Source organism: Furipterus horrens, unplaced genomic scaffold, assembly GCF_987537825.1.
Source record: "Furipterus horrens unplaced genomic scaffold, mFurHor1.1.pri manual_scaffold_11, whole genome shotgun sequence".
Classification (NCBI taxonomy): Eukaryota; Metazoa; Chordata; class Mammalia; order Chiroptera; family Furipteridae; genus Furipterus; species Furipterus horrens.
Window position 1 is genome coordinate 95,254,471 of NW_028327181.1, and position 15,963 is coordinate 95,270,433.

The window sequence follows — 15,963 nt, forward strand, 5'->3', positions numbered from 1 at the left end:
GGGCAGCAGAGCATGGAGAACACCGGCCTTCTCGATCTAGCTCCCCTGCCCCAGTCCCCGGCAGCGTCCCCAGGAGCCTGCAGGATGTGTCTGCACGGATCACGGTCCCTCCGGGCCCTGTGTGACCAAACAGATGAGAAGGAACACTATTCCGAGCCTGTGTGCAGAAAGACACTCACACTTTAGAAGAAGCAGGGACAAAAATTAAGATCCTGTTTGACCTCCGAGTAGTTAACAATTCACTCCGTATCCCCTAGGAGATAACAGAGCAAAGAGGAATTGCTGCACAGCGGACGTGGAGGGAGGCGGGCAAGAAAGGGTGCGGTGACCATCCAGGGGTTCCTGGGGACAGCCGCGGGCAGTCTGAGGAGCTGGTGGCAAAGGAAAAGTTCTCCGTACGGTGGACAGACAAGGTCTGGGACGACAGTGTTTTCTTCAGCCTTACGTCAGTCACCCCCAGCGATGCGTCTCCCAGCTCACAGCGGTCATCACATAGACCATTCCTCCATGCGAGGGGCTTGCCTTTCTCCTTAAAGGTCTTCTCAAATCCAGAACCTTCTTCATTCTTCAAAATCAGAATCCTCAACCCAATCCAGAGCTCCTGCCTCTTAAGAGATGGTCACATCTGAGTCACGTCCTTCAGGGGGGGCCTGGTGGCACACAGTGGCTCCGCGAAGCTTGCCGGAGGGAGGCGTGGGGACGAAGAGCAGTCCTTCGCCAATCCTGCTTCCTAGGCCTGTAGACCAAAGAACAGCACAGGCGTGAGACCCCGGTGCCCGCGCTTCCAACTGCCGCCTTTCAACAATGAGCATCACTTTCCTGACTGTAGGCCATCGCATTCTAGCTGCTGAAAATTCAGAACAGACACTGCTGCTAAAAGCAGAATTCTCGTTAAGGAAAAAAGAAAGGGGGGCGGCTATTTATACATCCCAAGCAACTCCCTGTCCACTGAATCATCGCCGGGAGCCCTTCACACAAATCTCACCACTACACCCATGGCTGATTCTTAAAATAATACCACTAAGTGCCGCCCGCCCAGAGGAAGTGGAAAATCCTGGTTTCAGCGTGTCGCTATTATATGTCTGTGAGATGGGGGGCGGGGAGCGTGGGTGTGTCAGAACACCCCCTTTACCGGTGGGGAAACTGAGGCGCAGAAGGTGCCAGCGTTCTCAGTATGGCAGGACAAAGGGCGGGTCCCCGAGCCTAACGTCCGCTTCAGCTGACACTGCACTCTCCTTTTTACAAGTGCCTTAATAATTAACTAGGAAGCTATCCAGAGAGGACCGGGGTCCCCCAGAGGAAGCGAGAAGATGTGGTTGAACACAATTCTGCCTCCCTCCTGCTGATGGCCAATAAGAGGAGGTGGTCTGGGATTCATCCTCCTTCTTTCCTGGCTTCCCACCACCTCTGAGTCTCTAGGGACAGATAAGAGTCAGTACCACAAAATGCCCTCAGGGGACTTCCTCGTTTTAAAACTGATGAGGCCCAGCACTGCAGGCAAGGGACCTGTTCACAGATGGAGGTGGCTCACGGCGTCTCTGGCTCCAGCAATGACCATCAGCCTACAAGGAATGCAAACGCATGCATTCCCCAGGACCCCAGCGGATTAGAGGCTGTGGATACAGACACAAACCAGACAGAAAAACCCGGCCCCCCAGGCCCTAGTGAGAGGCAACACCGATCAGCAGGAGGCCAAAAGGACAGCAGTATCTCGGGGAAATAACTACACTAAGGATTCTGGAGGCAGCCTGGGCCACGCGGGCCTGTTCTGCCCCTCTGGCCCTGTGCAGGTCACCGCTCAGCCTGGTGCGGGGTTGATCTCCTTCCTGTGGGCTTTGGCTAAACCCTGGCAAGGATGTGCGCAGCTGCGTGAGATCCAGAGGGGCAGGTGCTGTCAGCAATGGGAGAATGTCACAGTGAGGGCCTGGGCAGAAGATGGTTAAAGACATTTCTCTGCAGGAGAACTTCGAAAGGACAGAGTCTGCATATTAGTCACCTGTCCAGGAAAAGCCTGCCAAGTTGCCGACGCAGAAGTGCTCCGGCGCTCCAGGCGGCTCTCTGATTGGTGGCCCAGAGGGACATCGTAAGTCTCCGCCCAGGTGCTGCCTGGCTTTCCAGACACTCCCTTTCGTTTGGACCCCAAACCACCCCAAACACCCAGTAAGTTCTGCTAACTTTCCTCCGGTTTCCTCTCCCCTCCTGGGCAGCAGCCCTCTCTGCTCGCTCAGCAGGGCCAGGAGAAGCCTTTCTTTCCCCGGGAGACGCACGCAGCGAGCAAATTAATTGGCAGCAGCCAGGTGAATCACACAGGGACTTCCTTCTTGTTGCCGGGCAACCGCATGCACTTGGCAGGAGGACATTAAACACAGAGGGGAATGTTGGGAGGTACTTGCAAAATAAAATAAAAAGCAAAACATGCAACACCCCAAACTCATCCCAGGATGGCCAACCCAGCCAAGGAGGGCTGGGAGGGGGCAGAGACGGCAGGCGACAGGAAATGAGGCTAGAACAGAATCGGCCTGCGCAGAGCCTAACATTCCCGCCACCCCCACCCAAATTCCTCTAGGTGTAGCATTTATGTTTGGCCAAGGACATGCCTCTAGTAGCCCAGAGGAAGACAATGGGGGCACCGGGATTAACAGGCACCTAGAGTCTTGAAAGAGAGCCCAGAGGGTTTATGAAGCTGGCTGCGGGGACGGCTGCAGTTTATGTGTCTCCGTTTGGGCACCATTGCCCAAGGCAAGCCACTCTGCCACCTCGAGGGCAGGGTCCCCTTCCCCCGTCCCTTTCCACTTGTTGAATGTTTCTGTGCCTGTTGCTATGGCCACTGGGAGCTGATTAGACACGTCTCCCAGCACACTGCTTTGCCCTTCAGACCCTGTCTCTGGCCTCTTTGAAAACTCCAAAGATAGAAGTGAAATGTACGCACATTCTACGCTCACGACAGCCGAGGGAAGAAAATCTGGGACAAGGGAAGGAAAAACAGTAGCAAGGGGGCGGCTGTGGTTGGCTGAGCGTTAGCCCCCAAAGATAACCATGCTAACTGCTGTGACCTTGAATGATACCTTCTAGAGTAAAAGGGGCTGTGCGGGTCTAAATTAAGGCTCTGGAGATTATCCTGGATTACCCAGGTGGGCCCCCCGATGTGGTCACAAGAGCCTTTAGAAGAAGGAGATCTGACCCAGGAGGGGCCCGCGTGATGCAGGGAAGGAAACAGGAGGCCAGGCGAGCAGGTGGCCTCCAGAAGCTGGAAAAGGCAAGGAAACGGATTCTTCCCCAGAGAGCCCAGAAGCAACCCGCCTGCAGATACCTTGCCATTAGCCCAGGGAAACTGGCCCCAGAAGTGTAAAAGAATAAGTTGGTGTTGCTTTAAGCCACTGAGTTGGTGGTAATTTCACAGCAGCCATGGGAAAGTAATTGTTAATCAGGGCACACTGTGCCTCTGTTCCCCCACAGGTCTGCAGACCAGGGTCTCACAGCAGGGATACAGGCAGCACCGGGGTGACGCTGCTCAGAAGGGACACAGGGTCCAGAATTAGGCTGAAGAAGGCCTAACAGACACCCTATATAGCCTCCGAAGGAAAAAGTCAGGTCTCTGAGACCAGCTGAGGCAAGAAGCAGTCCAGGCTTTGAAGCAGCTTTTAAATGGCCTCATTTGTGACTGTAACTTGGGCCAGTGGCTGACTCTCTGAAAGCCTCCGTTTCCTTCTCTGCAAAATAAGGATAATGTTATCTGCCTCGCAGTGCTTTAAGGATTAAATGAGATACCACATGGGAAGCACATGGCCTGTGGCAGATGCCAGATAAATGGCAACTCTTAGGAGGATTCTTGGTTCCTAATTCCAATATTTGTTCTCCCCTTTCTACTTAGAAACGTTGCTCTGAATTTGGGTTGGCGCACTGTGGACCAGAGTTAAAAAGACCGTTTCTCAGTCCCCCTTGCAGCTAACTATGGCCGTGTGACTAAGATCTGGCCAAAGACTTGTTCGACAAGTGTTGGAAAGAGTCTGATTGTTACCTGTCTGCCTTTTCCACCTTCTGCCTTCCGTGAGGACGTGATGGCTGGTGCTCCAGCAGCCATATTGGGCTGTGAGGGACCCTGAAAATGGGAGTCCTGCTCTAAGGTGACTTAATAGGACGATGGAAACCTGGGTCCCTAAAAACTCCCGAGCTGCCACACTAGCCTTGGACGGCCCTTTCTCTGGGTTTTTGTTATGTCAGAATACTCTTGTGTCTTAGCTAATATGGCACTATTATTTGAGAGTTTTATGATAACCATAACAGATAAAATATATCGTAGATCTAGAAAAATAGGATTCTGCATCAGTCTAGAATAGTGCTTCTCAACGCACAGCCCAGCTTCAGCAGCCCCTGGGAACTTGTTAGAAATGCAAATTCTCAGCCCCTCCCCCCCAGACGTACTGAATCAAAAGCTCTAGGAGTGGAGTCCAGCAATCTGTTTTAACAAGTCCTCCAGGTGATCTTGTGCATATTCAAGTGTGAGGACCACCATTCTAGAGCAAGGCTTCTCAACTTGCACTAGTAAAGCCTGGGGCTGGACCATTCTTGGGGGCGGTGTGCTGTTTCTTGTGCAGCATCACTGTCCTCTATCCACTCAATGCCAGTAGCACCCCCTTCTCAGTGTGACCATCAAAAATGTCTCAGACATTGGCATATGTCGGGGGGGGGGGGGGCAGCGAAATCGCTCCTAGTTGAGAAACACCGTCTCTGAGTAGTGGTTCGTTCTTGACCTTGGCTGCACATCAGAATCACTCGGGAAGCGTTTCAGGATTCAAAAGCTTAGACCTTGCCCCAACCTGGTTAAATCAGACTCTACTAGGGTGGGACGGGGCAGCCGTTAAAATTTTCGGGTGACACCCTGTGCGGCCAATGCCGAGAACCACGGCACATTTGCTGCCGGCCCCGGGGACAGCCTGCTCCGAGCTGGGGAAGGCGGTTACTTGCCTGGATCTGGACTCCGGGAAGGGCCCAAGGTGCTCCCGAACAGGAATGGTAACGAGCATGACCGGGGCAGGCCTGGGAGTGAACACCTAGCTGCCAGACGGGGTGACTAGATGGGGTGGAATTCCTGGTGGCTGTGTCACCTCACTTCCCATCAGAACAGGGTGGACACCTTTCAGTGGCTCCCATGAATAGCTACGCGAAGCCTCGCTTTCCTCCCCTGATAAACAGAGCACACGAGGAGCCCGCTCCCACGAGATGCGGGCGGCATGAGCTCATTCGCCTGGAAGAACTCTCTTAATAAAGACTGCCATGCGGCAGCAGGCCTGTTTAGAAATGGGAGCATAAATTCTCCTTCTAATTGGTAAACTCCTCAGGCACTGAAACCAGAATCCTCCCACAAGGATGCCCTCGGAGCAAAGAGAGATTTCCCATACATTTAATAAGCTTGGCTAGGGGTCCATCACTGGGTTGGAGCAGAAAGGAAGGAAAGAATTCAATAAGAACCCAGCAATGAAGAAAGATGGAGAGTTGAACAGGTTGATGCTCTGGCTCCCGGAACAGAAAGATGCGGCCATGTGTAAATTCTCTCTCCTGCTGGGCCTGTCTCTTCCCTTCCTTATTTCATTCCCAGCCTGCCCCACTGAAATGCTGAGCCAAGCTTTTACGTGCTTCCTTTGGCCTAAATCGTTGAGGCAGGGATGTCATTGGGGGAGGCAGGGAGGAGGTGGAGAAAGGAGAAGAGAAAGAGGAGGAGAGAAGGAGGTGAGGAGAGGAGAAGAGAGAGGGGAAGGAGGTGGAGGGCGGACGAGAGAGAAGCCTGCAGGGTGAACCATAACTTTGCAGCAGCAGGATGACCTGGCCTCTCTGCCCCTGCCTCTTTCAGCCCCGCCTGGCTAGTGCCGATGGGAAGATGCAGAACAGGTATGAGTCTGTAGCCCATATGGGAACAGCCAGGGCCCAGGGGGTCTCTGGGAGGTTAAGGCTCAGTGGGACGGAACCTACCAGCATCTTCCCAGCCTTTCCCAGAGGCTCAGCTGATTGATTGGAAGAGGGCAGAAGAAGTCCTACGCTCTGTACCAGTGGTACCCAGGTCCCTCATCTGTCCCTGCGCAGCCAGTGGGGCTAGAGAACGAAGGACGGCGCTGCTGGCGTGGGCCCATTCCAGCGCTCCCACCTTCCCTTCCCCACAGAGTCAAAACACAGCTCCCACTTGACTGAAACCCCTGGGTTCACTCCAGCCTGTAAACCTCCTGCACAAATGTCCTGACTCTTGCAAATGTGTTAAAAAATAAACCTTAAAAAGCTTCCAGATGTTCTGTTTGCATGGTGTTGTTTCCCTGCTCCTGTCTCCAGAGGCCGATGCCTGACGGCCCAGATGGAAGAGGAGGCGGCCAAGAGGCACTGCCTGGGGTAGGCGGGGAAGGGGCCCTTCCCCCAGGACTGCACTCACCCAACGCCCATCAGCTCTCCCCCTGCAAAGATGCGACCTTATGCTTCCCCTCTGTTCTTCCCCCATGCCCCCCCACACCCTGTTTCTTCCACTCCTATGGGTCAGACATACACCCTTGGAATTTGTACCAGGTAAGGTAAAAAACGTCAAAAGACAGCAAAGGAGCAAGTCTCAGATCCCAGCTGATAAGTTTTTAGGCTTTGTCCTCTCTGAGCACCCACCTCATGTCTCCCTTAACCTCCTTATGCAAACTGCCTTTGTGACAAAGAGTCAAAGACACAACGACCCAGGGCAGGGCGCCCCTTATATGTAAGACGTTCAATAACCATCCTAGACGCTGACCAGCCAGCCCACGGGAATGGAGCTCAGGACTTTTCAAGGCCCCCCGGGGCTGGTGGCCTCTGATCCATCGGAAGGTAATTGCCAACGGGCAGGCTTGTGCACACACAGCCACACACGCACCCTGGCCCGACACGCAACACCTGAGGGTCCAGGATTCTTTGCACAAGGTGACGCCTGCCCTCTTTGATGCTCGCCGGATGTGTTCCCATTGGGTGAAAACCAGACCGCAATAAATCCCGGCATTATCAGAAGGCCGGTGGTTTGCGATCACACCGGGCGTCTTATCTCCGTTGTCCTGGGTGGGGCTGCTTTGTGGTTCTCCAGTGAAAAGCAGTAACTTCTAGGTGGATCAAAGACCCTTCCGAATCAGCCGCTCTGGATCCCTTGTTTGCTCTGCGGGAGACTGTTCCTAGGGATGGACTTTCAAGGTAATAGGGACCCTAGTCCCAGACTCCCTCTGTCCTCTCCTTATCATGCAATGTGTCCCTCAGGGGCCACCTACCAGTCAAGCACAAGGCCCTTCTCTTCTCTTTCTTCAGATGGCCCATTTCACGCTGGGAAAGGGGGACTGGCCAGAGTGTGTGCCAGCCCTGCTACCAACAACGGGGATTGAGGGGACAGAGAGAAACCTCCTTAAAGACCAGGCAGGAGCCTGGATCATACCAGGGAGGGGGTCCCAGAGAGGAGGGCATTTACTACACTTTTTCCTCAGGGGGATAAACTGACAGGTCCCCTGCTCCTGGTCTCTGAAGTCCCTTGTCTACTGTCCCCCGGATGTTTTGAGGGCCACCTGTCAGCCTGCAGCAGGACACAGTGGGACCCCTGAGTTGCCTGGATCTGGGGCACCAACACTGGAGAGGAAGGACCCATGCACTCAGAGGGTGTGGGAGCAGGCAGCTTCGAGGCCTCCCAGGGGTTCCTTGGCCCCGTGCAGGTCTGTCCGTGGTCGGCTGGAGGCGGGCTGCTGTGGCTGCCGTGGTTCTTTTCTTTGCGTTTGGAGTACCTGGCTTAGTGTCTGGCCCTGAAGAGGCGCATGGATGGATGGACGGATGGATGGGTGGGTGGGTGGATGGACAAATGAATGAACAAGTGAATGACTAGCTATCTCACACGCATGGGAGGGACATGGGGCGTGGATATGTATTCCTACCGATGGGAAAACACGTCACTGGGGACACCTTAGCTTAATGGTGTGGAGTCAGATCAGGCTCAAATCCCCGACCCGGGGCGAGTTCCCTAACTCCTCTGTAAACCGGCAACAACAGCAGTGCCTACGCCATCACAGGGGTGTCACGAGGGCTGAGTCGTACTTGCGACTGTTATGGATTTCTCTATAGCACTCGTTCTGTTTTCCAGGGAAGGGAGGACAAGTGGTCACTGCCTTGGCGACTTTCCTGGTGCAGACCATACTTGAGACATATAAAAAAACCGTCCAGGTCCATCTTCCAGTAATCCTTTTTTTTTTTTTCCCTTTTTTAATCAATAAAGTTGTTCCTAGCAGTTCGATGAATTTTACCCCCATTCCTTCCATGTTCCTTCTACAGCCCCTAAGAAGTCTGAGGGCTCCGCGTGCAGGGAGGAGGCGATGGAGCCAGGGGTCTGCACCCGGCGATAAGGCCCAGCTCTCCGTGAAGGAGCCCCGCTGTGAGCGAGGTGGCCCCCCACGGAGGGAACGGGGCTGCACTCCAGATTCCAGCTGAGCTGAGGGCCGGGGCGTGAGCTTGGCTGGTATTTAATGCCGAAACGCACAGGTAATCTTTGCCTTCAGCTCCAACACCTCCCCCTCTTGCTTCTCATCATTCTAACTGTGTCCTCTCTTCCCCAAGCCCCCAGCTTGCCTGTCTGTCTCTCTCTCATTAGAGACGCTACAGCCGGAAGAGCCAGGTTAGGCCAGCCCAATGGGATGGGACGCGTCCGGCAAGGACTCTGTCTGGTCTGCCCGGCCGGGCCCAGCCCCAGCGCAGGCTGGGCAGTTCGTGGTGCGGGTGCCCAGGTGACAAGGACGCCGGGCCTCAGCACTCTCTGGTCACGAGGAGGCCAGGCTGTTACTCAGACTGCAGCTGGGCTCCAGGAGGCCCCGGGAGGTCAGGCAGCCAGTCCACAGGACAGGCCACCCACACGGCACAGCAGGACTGCCGGACGGTCCCCGGGGCCCGTGCGGCTCTGGTCCTTGGCCCGGACTCAGAACACTCCACCATATGGCCTCCCTCGGGGAGGATGAGAGGAGGAAAAGAAGGAAACCCGGGACAAGAAAGAGCCTCTCGCCTCTTGGTCCCGGTGCCAGGGACCCTTTCTGGGCTTGTGGGAGCAGCGGCCAGGCTGTCCCCGGCAGGTGTCAACAACGGAACGGGCGATCTGATGGCAACAATACCGGAGGAGACCAGGTTTCCCGCGCCGCAGCCCCCAGATGTTTCTAGGGGTTTTGATCTGCACTTCAAAAACTATGAACCTTGGGTTACCTCGAAGTACAGACTCAAACTGGATTTTCATGTTTGCAGGGAGAGCTTTGACCACAGTGTAGGCAGCAAAACAGGAAGAGGACTGGTCTTCTGTTGTCCTCTCTCCTTCCCTCTAAAAGTATAAAGGGGGGGGGGGTTGCTGCAAACAAGATCTTGGCAGCCTTGGCTTCTAGGTCCCCTGGAGCCTGCCTGTGTGCCATTGAAAGCTTTTCTCTTTGCTTTTCTCTTTGGTCCCACGGCCACGGGTCCCGTCCTGGTCGGTCCGGGCAGGGGTGGGGCAGAGGGGAGCCGGGTGAGGCTCTGGGAATTGAGAAGAAAGAGCAAAGAGCAGATTCCCTGGCCCAGCTGCCGAGCAAAGGGCCCGAATGCCGCGTCAGGGCAGAGAGCAGCCTCCGCGGGCTCCCCGGGCGTGCTGGGACTTGCTGGAAACCAGAGCCCTGGCTGGTGGCTGGCAGACCGGGCTGGACATCGGACCCAGAATTCAAAGGGGCGGCAGCAGGAGGGGGGGCCCAGGGGAGGAGAGGGGGAGGTTTCCGTGAATCATATAAATTAAAGACAGAAAGGATGTCAGGTCACCTTCACTTCCTTCCTCTCCTAATGGGAATTATCTCATTAGCCCCCAGCTTCCTAGAGGCTGACTTTAAATGATTCCTGTAACAGGGATTTCAATCCACAGCGCCGCCCCCCAGTCCCATCTGACTCCTTGGAGAGCTAGGAAGGGCTCTTAAAGAGACAGTAGCAAAAAGATGTCAATTTCATCTACTTAACACTACTTCCCCCAACATTCCACGCCAACAGCAGTACTGCCCTTTCACCCTTTATTTCCACTTACAGGAATTTATTGGGAGACAATCATCCTGCCTGTGATGACAGGTTCCATCATGACAACCCCATTCAAAAAAGAAAAGAAAAAAAAGATAGTCACAGGATGAATGTTCCCTTCTGTGGCAAAAGGGACTTGGTAAACAGGATTGGATTAAGGATCTTAAAAGGGGGCGATCATCCTGGATTATCCAATGGGCCCTAAATGCCATCACACGCGTCCGTGTAAGAGGGAGGAAGACTGAGATTTGACTAGAGAGAGAGGACCATGACGGGACCACGGAGGTGGAGACCGGAGCGCTGTGGTTACAAGCCAAGGAATGTGACAGCTTCCAGACGCTGGAAAAGGCCAGGAAGGACCGGCCCCTGGAGCCTCAGAAGGAACTGGCCCTGCTAACAACTTGACGTTAGTCCCCAAGTCATTTTGGGGACTAAAATCAAGTTTCATTTCAGATTCCCAGCCTCCAGAACTGTATGAGAATAAACTTGCGTTACTTTAAACCAAGTTGGTGGTAATCTGTTATAGCAGCCCCATAAGCTAGCTCAGATATGAATAAAGTTCTTGTTTACAAGGACTGTCATCAGAGCCTTAGTTCACGGCAAAAGAAAAAACACTGGAAAAATCAAAGAACTGCCAAAAAATAACTGCCCTACAATGAACCACTACACAACCCTAAGCATACTTAAATGTTATTTAATGATAAAAGATTAATACCATTTAACTGAGTACGGCGCTTAAATATTTTCCTTGCCTTTTAATAAAGTTTTCTAACGTTACGCATCTTGTAATCTTAGAATTACTTTGGTCATCCAGCACAGAATTTTGTTTAAAACCAACCTGGAAATGGGCGGAAAGGGATGAAATGGTCTTAGGTAGAGGAGAAGGACTGACTGGGGATTCATATAACTAGGGGCTAGGAGAGCGATGTGGAAAAAGAAGAAAATGTCATGTGAGCCAGATAAAGAAGTTGGAGAGGGGAGAATTCTGAGAGGTGAAACCCATAAGCAGAAAGGGTATATGATGACAAAAGATGGAGAAAAAGAGATTAATCATGGTTAGGGGCAAAAACTATAAAAAAGACGCAGAATTTGAATTCAAGGCATGACTGTTCATAAGCATCACATTGTTGGAAGGATGAAGAAGAGGTCTCACCACACTGTGGCTGGAGTTCACCATGTGCCAATGTTTCAACACGTCGGAAGGAAGGCTTTCATTTATGCCTAAACACATGTAAGAGCCCCTCCGAGACTGGTCAGCTGGGGAGGGGGGCCTTTTGCCAGTCAGGGCAGATGAGACACTTTGGTGTTAAGCGGGGGGGAGAAAGATACACTTTGGAAAGTCATGTAAAAAGCCACTGGAATGCGTTATTAATAATATACACACAATATTTATCGGATCAACCCTGGCTGGTTTGGCTCAGTGGATTGAGCGTCGGCCTGCGAGCTAAGTGTCGCTGGTTCGATCTTCCAGTCAGGGCACATCAGAGAAGGAAAACTCTGACTCCAAAAAACCTCCGCTGCCTTGCGGCATACCTCTTCAGGGGAAAGGCTAAGGGAGTAAACCCCGACAGAAAATCCGGAGCCGGAGTCCCTAAGGCGGTTTGACGTTGTAGTCAACACCGGCAACTCCTGCGGCGCACCTGAAGCCAAGCTGTATTGACTCCGTCTTTCCCTTGGATCCTTCAGCTGCGAAGAGAGGGGGGGTCTGCTGCATGGGCAACAGCAGACCCTCCATATCACCCTGCCCAGGCTCTGTAGCTTCAGCTTCACTGGAGAGGACACTCCAGCGTCATCGTAAGATGTCGATTCAACACGGGAGGAGACAGATACCGTGTCACTCCCGAGTCGGACTGCACAGCCATTCTCGGCAGTGCAGACAGACTCTTAAGAAGCTACACCATCGTCTCTCGAGATGGACAGCTGCCGACTTTGGTCATCACGTAAGGCGCATTTTTAGTTGCGGGGTGGTGAGAGGGTTGAGGATTTCTTTTTGATCCCTTTCTAAAAACAGAGAAGCAGAAACTGCAGACAACTGAGGGAAGACACATCAGGCAGTCGGAGACTCCAGGGCTGGTACCTCTCTGGGCGCTGAAGGCGTGAAGCTTCCCGGAGCTAGGGCCCTCCGCACGCACCCACGGCCAGGCATCGCTCCGGGCTCCGGCTCCGTCCTCACAGCACCGCCTTCTCTGTGTCTGTTTCCTCTTCTCTCCCAGGGACTGCTCGTTGGAGCCCGAACTCATGACATCTGCAAAGACCCTTTTTCTACATGAGGTCACATCCCGAGCCTCCAGGTAGACATGAATTCTCAGGGAACACTAGAACTGAGTCCATTTTTTTTTTCCCCACAAGGCTTGGCAACTTCACAAAGTCTTTTTCGATTTTTCCAGGTCCCGGGGAGCGATCCCTTTCGGGAGTCCCCAGAGGCAGATGGGGTCTCCCTCCACGAATAAACTTCCCAACAACTGGAGTTGCTGGGGTTAGACGGAGGGAGATCACGCTGTCCATCGCTGAAGAGCTCCAGCAGAAAGTACCCACCTGGGAAGACCTAGAGGCAAGCCTGCGTCTCGATGCGAGAGGGAAGCGGACGGTCAGAAAAAGTTTAGTTTGCCGAAAGCAAGGATTTCACCCAATGGACCCAGCACTGTGCTGGGCACAGAAGAGTCTCTCAGTAGATGCCTGCTGCCCGATCAGGATGCCCCTTCAATCTCCACGCTCCTCCTTCCGGTGAGCGCACAGGCAGAACTCCACGAAGAAAAGCGAGCTAGGGAACAGACGGGTTGTCTAATACATTCAGTGGTGGTCTGTCGAGAACCTTTTTCGTATCCTGCACTGTGGGGTGTGATCTGACACTCCTGTGCTCCTCCTTCTTCTGTGATGGCAAAAAGGTGGCAAAGCAGGACAAATCACATGACAGGAGGCACCGAAATTGGTACCCAATGATCACGTGGGCTGAGATAGGGACTTGGGGCCACCAGAGTGTCTGTATGGACAGTGGGAGGGTCCCTCAGGAAACCCTAAGAGATAAGGCCCTGGGATCTATCTCTGCTCTGCACAGCCCACCAGGAAAGGGAGGAAAGGCCGAGGAGCCATTCTGTGTCTCTTGAAGCTGACGCGCAGATGAAGCACCCCCACCAGGCAGTGATTTAGCACCTGTGGGAGGCCCGAGAAGCTCTTAAGCCACAGGTGGGTGCCCGTAAAGCCACCCTCCTGGAGGAGCACAGACCTCAGGCCCTGCTTTGCTGCTAATCACCTTAAGCACCCCAGTGTTCCCACCCAGATCTGGGTGGCCCTTACCACTCCCAAAGCGGAGTCACGTGCTCAGTGATCTCAGCTGGCCTCACACAAACCCTGTCACGTGAGCAGGACAGGTGTTGTCCTTATTCCCACCTTATGGATGACTTGCTCAGGGCCACCCAGGGAGTCATGGCCCAGTGCTAGCACAGAGCTCCTTCCACAGCCCAGGCGGGCGAACGGTGCCCCAGCCCCTCCGTATTGCCCACGAGTGCTTTCGGGCTTTACAGAGGTGGCAGCAAGTATCAGGGGACGGCTCTTCCCTCTGGGCACTGGGCTTCCTTTGTGGCCCCTGGGGACACGTGCCTGCTGAAACTGCCGCCTCTTCCTGTCCAGTCAGCCCTCCTCCCCCTGCTTGATGGTTGGAAGCGGAGGGGCGTGGGCCGGGCTGGGGCAGGTGTGGCTGGCGCCCAGGTTGGGCTTCCCCCCAAAGCAGCAAAGCATGCCTTCTGGGGTTTTGGGAGGAGAAGCTGCCTCTGTGTATTTCTCCAGGCATGGACAGAGAAAGAGGGCAGAGCAGAGCTGATGGGAACGTCTAGCTCAATGCGACCAGCCCCAGCCTTCCCAGGGCTCCCTGCAGAGGTCCTCAGAGCTGGGCCCTCGGCTGTACCAAGCTGTCTCAGGCTGCCCCAGGAAGTGGCTGGAGCCGTGCTGGGGCAGAATGGAGCAAGAGCTCGCCCCTCCTTGGGGGCAGGTCAGTGGGGCAGGAGTTAAGGGTGCTGAGGTCAGGGGCCTCCGTGGGGGGTGGCAGAGTTTCTTTCTGGTGGTCCCCTGGCCCGGCACAGCCACACACCTGAAGGCATTCCCTGAAGATCTGATTGAGCCCCGGGTCCAGAACTTGGAGGCGGGAAGGGTGGGTCAGGGCGGCGGGGCCGGGGCACCCATCCTCAGCCCACTCCCGAATGCCCAGACTCGCTCGGGCTGGTCTTGCAGTGTGGGCTTCTTTCAGTGTGAGCTCCGCCTTGCCAAGCCACTTCTTTGACCCCTTCCTCATCTCCTGCACCCTCAAGGGGCACTTTGGGAGACACTGGACCACTAAGAGCTCCCTGGCTCTGCGCGTCTGGGGTCGACCTGGAGAGGAGCCGCGACCAGGTGAGCAGAGGGCACGCGAGCTGGGAAAAGTCCAGCTGCCTGCAGCAATCTAGGCCAGCGTCCGGTTCCCATGACACTCTTCCTGGCAGCATTAATAACTAACCGCGTCCCAGACAGGTGCTGGCGGCCCGGCCTTAGGAGTTCTCGTTCAGGGCTGAAGGTGAGTCACTTCCCTTTCACAGTTTGCCGGCAGACTGAGTCACCCCGAGGCCGGCCCTTTCACAGAAGCACCGGCTCTTGGGCTAGATAACATCCAGGTCCATACCTTCGGCCCATGATTCCCTTGGTCAGCTGGGCCCTGGGGAGCTGACCCTCCCCTCTAGACCAAACGGCATTCCTGTGACCCAGCCTCTGCCCCTCCCCCTGATCACCCAACTTCCTCAACTGGGACAGTGAGTCACTGTCCCAAGAGGAGTCTGGAGAGATTCTGAGAGAGAAAGGGAGAGAGAGAGGTGGGTCTCTGTCGCCTTGGACCTTTAAACCACGCTGTCACGCCTTCCCAGCCCCCACTTGCACACAGAGACTGGAAGTGGAGAGTTCTAGAGCTGATGAGCCGAAGGACAAAACTGTGAGGCTTAATAAGTCAGCTTCATGACTCTGGGGGAGCACAGAGGCTGAAAGCGGGTAAACTGAGTCCCATGACTGTGAACCCGATTCCCTACTTCCCGTGTCAGGGGAGAGGCAGGACTGGCTACCGAGCTGCCAGACCCCTCCAGTGGCCCTGGGGTGCACCTCTCAGGACAAGTCACTCAGACGGGTATCAAGTAAACGTCACCCGGGGAAAAGAAGCTCCTGTGCCTCTTTGGGGAACACTTTCTTCCTTACTCCCTTAGGATCCTGTTTACAATTTTTCCCTTTTAATTAGGGGGGGGGATCAGGACAACGATAATAGCATAATCAATCTAATATAATTTACAAAAGAGAGAGATTAAGAAAGAGAAAAAGGAAACAGGAAAATAAAAACCAGGAGAAAACAAAAAAACACCTCACTGAAACAGTTTGGGGATCTACTTTTTAATCCTCAGAAAGTCCCTCTTGCTACCCGGTTTCTCACACCAACGCCACGCACGCATGACATCAGGCTGGAGAGCAGCACCTGCTGCAGGTGTGGGGCTGACGGGCAGGCAGGAGATGACACTGTTTCTATGCTTAGAAGATGATAACCAAGGAGGAGGATGACAGCAGAGGCGGGTGCTGGGTGTGGCGGGAAACCTGACACCTCACCAGCCTCTGTTGGCCCTTTGGGTGAACTCTGCTTGTCTAGGGGGGGAGACGTGGAGCCCCCCCTGCTCCCCACCCCCCGGCTGGCTTTGTCTGTTCCCCCATCTCTCAGGCATCACAGTGCACATCACCCCGCAGGCACAGGAAGCTGGGGTTTCAGCTGCCTTCGCTCCAGGGAGCCCTCCGGACTTTCCAAACTGGATTTTGAAATCCGCTCGCTGTGGCAGTGGTTTTGGCTGGACCCTTGCAGAGTGGGAGGGCCCTTCCCGACCACACACGTCTCGCACATCACAGCCGAGCACTCGGCCAGCCAGGCCGCGC

At 54.5% G+C, this 15,963-nt stretch overlaps 1 long non-coding RNA gene across 1 annotated transcript in view; it reads right to left on the minus strand.

Moving 5' to 3' along the window:
- Positions 1-314: 314 nt before the first annotated feature.
- The window catches only part of LOC149998880 (uncharacterized), a 135,728-nt gene continuing 120,079 nt past the window's right edge, over positions 315-15,963 (minus strand). The window contains exon 3 of the long non-coding RNA XR_016514053.1: positions 315-736. This is a non-coding gene — a long non-coding RNA (uncharacterized LOC149998880). The remainder of the gene's footprint in view (positions 737-15,963) is intronic.